Source organism: Rutidosis leptorrhynchoides, chromosome 6 (assembly GCF_046630445.1).
Source record: "Rutidosis leptorrhynchoides isolate AG116_Rl617_1_P2 chromosome 6, CSIRO_AGI_Rlap_v1, whole genome shotgun sequence".
Classification (NCBI taxonomy): domain Eukaryota; kingdom Viridiplantae; phylum Streptophyta; class Magnoliopsida; order Asterales; family Asteraceae; genus Rutidosis; species Rutidosis leptorrhynchoides.
In genome coordinates this window covers 226335386-226344966 of record NC_092338.1, presented here as the reverse complement: position 1 = coordinate 226344966, position 9581 = coordinate 226335386, and the positions used below count along the sequence as shown (strand labels likewise).

Genomic DNA, 9581 nt, shown 5'->3' with positions numbered 1-9581 from the left:
GGAGTACCATTCCTGTGTTGAGTTTTGGGACGTGAATATCGGGTTGTTCATATTCACAATATTTCGGGTAGTACGATTGTCCCTGTTGGTTGCACTCATAGTTTGAGGTAGTGAATGTCGGGTAGTTCGGATTCACTAAGGCTCGGGTTGTACGACCATCCTCGGTTATACTATGTGGTGGAGGTAGTGAATATCGGTTTGCGCGTATTCACAATGACTCGGGTTGTGCGGTCATTTCATTGTGGGAAATATGGATTGGGTTGGTGAATTTCGGGTTGTTGCGAATTCACTATGGTTCGGGTTGTTTCGACCATCCTCCATATGTGTTTAGGCTCGGGTTGTTTCGGCCATGTTGGTTGTGTGAACTATTGGTTGTTTTATACGCCGATGGTGGGGTCGTTAGGACCATGTTGTGTGATTAGTGATGCGATAGTCGTGTTTTGCTCAATTGTTGTTATGGGTGTGACAATAGTCGATTTTGTACCCCTTGGGATTAGCGTTTCCATAGTCGTTTTGGGCGCAATCGGTTTTAGCTGTTTGCTTATGTTATACGGTAGTTGCGTAGTAGCCGTGTTTGCGCACTACAAGGGTTGTTAAGTGGTAAGTGTTATCCGTAAGGATTCGCTTTTTCGGTCTTCATCGGTTTGATTGTTGACCTTATGTTGGTACGTGGGTATTTTTAGCATTGTACATGGTATGGTACGCTAAAGGGTTGATATCTCGATACGAGATTGGTTGAGTGTTTCTCGATATGAGGAGTTGAGCAAGTGTTAGTGCTCGGATTTGTGGATTTGACGAGTCGCGGGTGACGATTTAGTTGTCAAAGGTGACTCTTTGAGAAGAATTGCCTAGAGGAGTTGGAAGAATACGTGGCGATTCCGCGTATTCCAAGTGATTGTTATAGGCTTCGGATGGTGCGTGTATTGCACGGCTCAGAATGCGTGCAAGTGTGTATTTTAGTTAATGGATTAACCTTCGGGTTAACGATAAGTGTGGTGGAAGTCGGATTGGAACGTTGTTTGAAAACCATCGAGTGTGGGTTCGGATTGGTTAAATGACTAGGATCACGAGGACGTGATCGAATTTAAGTGGGGGAGAGTTGTAAGATCCCGAATTTTTGTGCGTCACAAAAGGTTCCTGAAAGTGTCAGTAAATGTGCGCAGCAGAAAGCGCCACTAAAAGTGAACCTAACACTTATGCATTTTCAGAATTTATATCAGAATCAGAGTTAGGCAAGTTCAGTCCCTGAAATTCAGAGTCAGAATCAGACTCAGTACTGGGCCGCGTCGCGGGCTTTCTAGCCGTGGCGCGGGCTATAACATGGTCTGAGGGTGATTTCTTTGAAAACGCTCGACCTTCAAATTCAGCTTTAAGCCGCGCCGCGGGCTTCCCAGCCGCATCGCGGCCTATAACGGGAAAAAATGCTGAACAACTTTTTGGAAAAGGAATAAAACAGGGGCATTTTGGTCTTTTCATGTATGAGGCAGATTATAGCCTCAAATCTGGTCCATTCATTTCATTTATCTTTTTCTTTCCATTTTCTTTTTCACTTCCCTCTCAAAACATAAATTCCTCAAGTGATTCTAAGTGTGATTTGGAAGGGAAGAAGTGTGATTCGATCTTTAGCGTAAGAGACAAGTTTATTCTCCTCGTTCTTAGCTATAAGGTGATACTAACGGTAAGCTCTAACTCCGAAATTCATTTTTGTGTCCATCATCTAAATTTGGGGCTTTTGATTATGAGTTCATAAATGGAACCCCATTAGCTGTTAATTGAAGATTAGCACCAAGATTTGGGTTTATTGTTGATGTTGGCGGGTTTTGGGTTTGGTGTGTAATTTTATACTTGTGAGGCTTGCAAAGAGTGAATAATCACTAGTATTAGTGATTATTGATGTTTTGGAGACCATTAGGGTTCATGTGGTTGACTAATTTTGACTAGAGTCAAAATTAGGGTTTAGTGATGATTATGACCCAATAGTCGATTTAATAAGGTTTATAAACTTAAAATGGATTAAGTTGAAGTATAAAACCGAGTTAAATATGTTTTGGTGTCAAAACTTGCTAATGGCGTGATGTTGACTTCTTATGGGTCAAAATTAGGGTTTAAGTGTCATTTTGGGCAAGATAGGTGTTTAACACCTATGATTGGGTTTAATTGGCATATTAGGACCATTCTCACTTGTGTTAGTGATTATTGGTTAGTTTGGGCGCGGTTTGTGCTTGGAAGTGCTTTTGAGTCGAAATTACACTAGTTGTCAATTTGGGTTGATTTGTATATCCACCCTAATTGTGTTACTTGTTATGTGATAAATGGAATAGGTACTTTCCATTGGCGATTGCGGATTATTCGGTGGCATTCTTCAAGGCGACAAGGTGAGTGTAAATTTACTATGCACATGTGTATGTGTAAAATAGGTGCGTGTGTGTAGGGGGACCCTTGTTTGGGTTTACTCTATATTGGTGTGGGTGAATGGACTCCTTGTGCTTCAGGTCCATGTGATACGCTTATGCGTTGTGGGTTTTTACCCTTGGTGCTGTGAATTGGCTAGCGTTTTGGATAACCCTTTTGGCGATAGGTTGCTAGCATTTGTTGTTGAGGAAATGAATCTCGGTTAGTGCGGATTCATGATGATTCGGGTAGTTCGGTCATCTTGGTGATGAGGTGGTGATTTTCGGGTTGTGCGAATTCACTAAGACTCGGGTAGTTCGGCCAACCTCGGTTGTAGAAGTGGTGAAGGAAGTGAATCTCGGGTTGTGCAAATTCACTAAGGCTCGGGTAGTTCGGCCAACCTTCATGTGGTTTGGTTTAAGGGGTTAACCTTATCGATTGTCGTTTAAATTTGTTGTATACGTGTATATACTTATTGTTGTGTTATAGCTAATCTTGTGACATTAGCTTGGCGATTACGTAGCGTGTAGCTACTTTGTGTATTGTGCTCTTTTGTAGTTTGTTTACCATGCGGAGACGGTATGTGTTATTTTGATGCTTGGTGATGCGTAGCCATTTTATGCATATGTATGTGTATAGTATCTTTACATTCACTAAGCATTAGCTTACCCTCTCGTTGTTGATATTTTTATAGGTTCGCGCGTTGGCGGCTCTGGTAAGCGTGGGGATTAGAGATCTTGGCTAGGTTGCTTTAGAAGATCTTGCTTTTGGACTCGATTAGGATTTGGGTAGCGTAGTCCCAAATCACCATGCTCGATTTTGTGTAAACGTAACTAGACGGGTCATAATGATTATAACCGGTTTATGATTTAACCAACGTATTATTGTATTAAAGAGTTTTAATTATTATTGGATGTTTTCAAGTCCGTTGAACTTACTTTGGTAATGAATACGTTTTGGAAATTATGTAATGGGACCTAAAGTGTTATTTAATGTTTATTAAAAAGGAAAAAATTTTATGGGCCGGTTTAATACGGGTTGGGTGGTTACAAGTGGTATCAGAGCATGGTCTAAGGGATTTAGGCGACTTGAGATAGGTGCCTAGACTTAGACTTTTGTGTGTGCTTATTTGTTGCGGGACTTGTTGGTGAACGGGTCGGACGGGGACTTGGTTAGTGCCTTAGTGTGTAGTTGAACTAACTAGGATTTGGCTTTTGTTGTGTTGTAATTCTTGCATATGTTTATATCGTGTAGAATTTTCGTTGTGTTGGTTTATATCATCGAGCGAGGCAGTCGTTGTACTAACAAGTTGATACGGCGTGTGTGCGTAATAAGGACTTGCAAACCTTATTACGGGTGCAAATCGTGTCTAACAAGTGATGTACCACGCGTGTTTAGCAAGATGGGGCGGTGTTGTGCATGTGGTTTAATATGTTCGTGGACTAATCATTTTGCAATCTTTAGAATGACGACGCAAAACGAGATTGAGACGAATGACGATGAGTTTAACGCTAGAGTTGCGGCCGCCGTTGCGGAGCAAATGGGTGTGTTTCGAGAAGAAATGGATAGGAAGTATTCCGAATTTCAAAGTAGTAGTGAAATGGAGCGTTGTCATAAGAGATTCATGAGGACTAAACCCCCAATGTATGACGGAAAACTGGATCCTTTGATAATCACAACGTGGATCTCGGATGTCGAAGGGTGTTTTCGTACTATTGATTGCCCTCCCGAGAAAAAGACAAGACTCGCTACTAGCTTGTTGCGGGGTAGGGTGAAAGATTGGTTGGATGGTAAGATTGATCTTGTCGGTTGTGAACCATTTATGGCGTTATCGTGGGACGAGTTTAAGGAGGAATTCTTCGAGGAGTTTCGGACTGGAGCTGATTTGATGGAACTGCGTGATGAGTTGCGAAATTTGCGACAAGGAACTATGGACTTGAATACTCTCAAGACGACCTTTATGGCGAAGGCTCGTTTTTGCCCGGAGTATTTGAGGAATGATCGTATGTTAATGGAAGATTTCTATCGAACCCTGAATGATAACTTGAAAATGCTAAAAATGAACATATATTTCATAGCATTATCCTTCCAATATGTAAAGCTTTTAGTTACTATTGTTCTATTTTTATGTAATAATCGCTTAAATAAATAAGTGCTAAGACGAAACACAAAAATGACGATTTGAAGACGCAAATGATCAAAAAGCTCAAATGTACAAGATACAATCCAAGTGGTTCAATTTATTGATGAATAATGTCTAAAAATGACAAGAGTACAAGCCGCCAAACACAAAGTACAAGATATCTAAGCATACGAAAAAGCGTTTGAAAATCTGGAACCGAGACATGAACCAATTATCAACGTACGACTCAACGGAGCTAAAATTACAAGTTAACTATGCTCAAGAATATAATATAATATTTAAATAATTCATAATAAGAATAATAATAAATAATAAAAAGTTGTTAATTGAGCATAGTTAAAGGATCATTAGTGAAAATATTTCAATCAATAATTCAATTCAGTGAATTGAATTATCATTAGCTACCTTTCCAGCTAACTTTCCACCTTGCTACAGTAATTCATTTTCCCTATAAAATGGAATTCACGGAGGCACCAATAGATACACCTTCACCTCTTCATACTCTTTCTTTCTTTCTTATGTAATTTATATTTATATTTATAATATTAAGTTTAATTTAATATTAATAATAATTGGGTTATTGTAAGAAATGTTTTACGGGTTTTAAAGTCGAAACTCTGTCCGTGTAACGCTACGCGATTAATCACCACTGTAAGCTATGTTCTTCCCTTTTAAATTAATGTATCGTAACTAAGTTATTATTATGCTTATTTGAGCCAAAATAATCGTGATGTTGGACTAAATATTAAGATGGGATGGTTGGATTTTGTACCATAATTGGGGTTTGGACAAAAGACCGACACTTGTGGAAATTGGACTATTGACTATTAATAGATGGGGGGTATTGTCTAATTGAGTGACAACTCATTGGAGTCTGTCGAACCTATCTTCAAATTAATTAACCTAATAATTAATAATGATTATGGTTGTCCTATTTAGTGACGCTCATATGGAATCTGTTATAATCATTTAATTAATCAATTGAGTTGGGTAATTGATTATTCATTATGATCAAGTGGATGAATTAATATTCATAAACAAATTAAAACAGGGGTGTATTACATACAATGATAACTGGTGTAATTGTTGACAGAAGTGATAACTGCATCACAGTTTAAATCCTTAATTAGTTGGAATATTTGACTTCGGGTATAAGAGTAATTTGACGAGGACACTCGCACTTTATATTTATGACCGATGGACTATTATGGACAAAAACCAGATAGACGTATCAAATAAACTAGGACAAAGGACAATTAACTCAGAGTAATAAATAAATTAAAATCAAAACGTCAAACATCATGATTACGGAAGTTTAAATAAGCATAATTCTTTTATTTTATATCTCATCGTACTTTTATTTACTGTCATTTTATTTATTGTCATTTTAATATTGTTATTTATTTTACGCACTTTAAATATTGTCATTTATCTTTACGCTTAAAATTAAAATCGACAAACCGGTCATTAAACGGTAAAACCCCCTTTTTATAATAATATTACTACTTATATATATATATATATATATATATATATATATATATATATATATATATATATATATATATATATATATATATATATATATATATATATATATATATATATATATAAATATAGTTGTTAAATATATAGTACGTAATCACTAGCTTCCTGTAGAACGAACCGGACTTACTAAAAACTACACTACTCTACGATTAGGTACACTACCTATAAGTGTTGTAGCAAGGTTTAGGTATATCCCATCCGTAAATTAATAAAACTTGTGTAATATTTCGTCGTATTTCGTAGTAAACAATAATAATATTTCGTACACCTCCGCTCGCACATCAAGGTTTTGGCGCCGCTGCCGGGGACTCGGCGAAACGCTATATTTTTAATCTATATTTGTAAAAATATAATTATATATAAGTTTGATAAAACGCTATAATCGTGTTATTTATAGAAAACGCTGTAATTTATAGAAAACGCTATATTATTAAACTTCTCTATAACTTCTCTAAAGATATAGCGTTTACAAATCATATTTTAATCGTGTCCGTTTGAGCTTTTTAGGGAACCTCCTAAGAATTATTGAACCTCCTATAATTATAATAATAATATATTTGTAAAAAAAACCACCCAATTAAAAAAAAAAATCTACGTGTGTCAAATTTTTGTTTTTGGTTAAGATTTTAGTATTTTTTTTTATGGTAAAATGTAAAAAAAAAGTATACCCCCACTTGGTTTACGAACATGTCTCTATTTGAAAAAGAACAAATGATCGCCATCATGAGTTTATTATTTAATTGATGTGGCCGACACCTTTAACAAGTTATACCCCCACTGGTGATTAAAATAATTGGACGGTTAAAAAAAAATTGTATATTTCGATTTGAGCCTGCATTTGATTTGAATATGCACTCCAAATTTTGAATCTGCACTCCCAATTTGAGCCTACATCAAATTTTAAAATTGATTCGTTAAAGGTTAAATATTAAATTTCATAATAATAAATCAAGTGCAACAATAGTGGAGTGGATAAGTGTGTTTGAAGTTACTAGGTGGTCATGGGGTTAAGTCCCAGGAAACCCCCTTCACCTTTTTCTTTTATTGTTTTTTTATTATTTTCTTTTTATAGTTTTTAAATTAAATTAGATAACTATTATAGAAATTAAAATCAACTTAGACTCGTTAAGTGTAAATTTTATTTTTGTTATCTTTATAGTTTTTGTATAAATTTAGTGTTAGTTTAATAAATTAATTTAGATAGTTAATATTGTAGGCTAAAACTAGATAACTAAGTTAATTATAATTAGTGCATAAAAATTTAAATCTTAAAATCTTGAAAAACAAAAAAATATTGTAAATTTACGATTAACTTAGAGTAATTTTTCCTTAGTTTTAAGTCTAGTATTTTGCCGTAGTTTATTTTTATTTCTAGATTTCTAAGATTTGCCGTAAAATCCCTTAAGTGCCTTTTCTTTAGATTAAGATTTAGGCGCTTTAGAATTTTGCGACGCCGTTTATATATTTTAGTGCCTAGATTAAGTTATTGCCGTTTTTGGATATAGAATTCCTTTAAGCTTTAATACCTTTAGGCGCAACTTTTTAGATTTAATTTTAGTACCTTTTAAGTTTCAACGCGCTATTTTCTTATTATTATTTTTCGACCTTTTATTTTTTCGACGTTTTTCGACGCAATCTTTTTCTTTCTTATTTCTCGACGCTCTAGTTTTTAGGACATAGAATTTTCTATTTCTTCTCTAAAATTTCAAACGAAAAATTATTTTAAGCGATTAAATTGATAGACATCCAAATTTTCTGGTTCGTAGTAATAGTTGGATTTGTTAGTGGCGAGTTGTGGGCTTCCGATTTAAAGGGTCCTGGCTACCTGCTGTATCTATTGGCTATTCGAAACGTGGGCAAAATCAGAAAAATCGATTAATTTGATAACTTTAATAATTTTTATCTTTATAACTAATAGGATATTCAGTGAATGCACCGAGCAAAACGTTCACCACCTTTCATACGTTCACCACCTGTAACTCGATCAGGACATCTAGCCAATATTGTTGCCGTTGATTGTTCTTTAGAATCATCATCTAGTCGAACAAGTACTCCAACTCAAATTTCCGATAATCCATTTTTTGAACCCGACTTCAAAATTGAAAACCCGGAGGATATTCAAGGACAATTCCAAGATCCTGAACCACTAATCATTCTTCCTGAACCACAAACCATTAAATCAGAATCTTCTAGTGATTCGGATTCAACCAATTCAAAAATGGAAATAACGGAACCTCAAAGTATGGAAGACCGAATGAGATCCACACGCACGGGCCAAGGTCATGCCATTAATCAGCCAGATGTTAGAGCATCAGATTTTAAAATTAAAGGACAAATCCTACACATGATCACCAATCAGTGCCAATTTGGTGGTACAACAAAAGAAGATCCAAACGAACATCTTCGAACTTTTAATAGGATTTTTAATCTATTTAAAATCCGAGAAGTTGAGGATGAAACTATTTATCTTATGTTGTTCCCCTAGACTTTAAAGGGAGAAGCCAAAGATTGGTTAGAATCGTTACCTGAAGGAGCGATTGATACATGGGATGTTTTAGTTGAAAATTTTCTTAAAAGATTCTTTCCGGCATCTAAAGCCGTGAGACTTCAAGAAGAAATTGTTACGTTCGCGCAAAAGCCAAATGAAACATTATATGAGGCGTGGACAAGATTCGGAAAGTTGTTGAGAGGATGTCCTCAGCACGGTTTAGACACTTATCAAATAGTACAAATATTCTACCAAGGTGTCGACGTTGCTACACGAAAAGACATCGACACAGCAGCTGGTGGTTCCATTATGAAGAAAACCGCAACCGAAGCTCACAAAATCATTGATAACACAACATCCCACTCACATGAGTGGCACCAGGAAAAAGATATTTTTCGTTCATCTAAAGCGTCTAGAGCCGATTCTAGTCATGACTTTGATTCCGTTTCCGCAAAAATAGATGCTTTCGAGAGACGAATGGAAAAGAAGACTAAAGATATTCATGCAATACGAATCAGTTGTGAGGAATGCGGTGGACCACACTTAACGAAAGATTGCCACATTGATCAAACGATGGAACAACGTGAGAATGTTTCCTACATGAACCAAAGGCCGGGAAATAATTATCAAAATAATTATCAACCGCCAAGGCCAAACTTTAATCGAAATCAAAACATTCTTTACAATCCAAATGGACCCAACAATAACTCGTACAACCAACAAGGTCCGAATAACCAACCAACTCAAAACAACACTTTCAATCAATAAAGACCTGGCTTGTATAAACCACCACAACAAACCGAAGAGAAAAAGTCAAATATGGAAGAAATGGTACAAAAGCTAGTTGAATCTCAAACACAATTTATTGCAACTCAAACCCAAACGAATGAGAGGTTTGATTAGTCATTTAGAACTCATCAAGCTTCCATTTTGAATCTAGAAAAACAAGTAGGTACTCTTGCTAGATTGATGAGTGAAAGGGAACAAGGAAAGCTACCGAGTAATACTGAA

The 9581-nt window shown here is 36.0% G+C and overlaps 1 non-coding gene across 1 annotated transcript; it reads right to left on the bottom strand.

The window, feature by feature from the left end:
* Positions 1–8684: 8684 nt before the first annotated feature.
* LOC139856406 (small nucleolar RNA R71) lies at positions 8685–8791 on the bottom strand. Its single transcript, XR_011761889.1, has one exon. It is a non-coding gene; the product is annotated as a small nucleolar RNA R71 (small nucleolar RNA).
* Between the last annotated feature and the right edge of the window lie 790 nt (positions 8792–9581).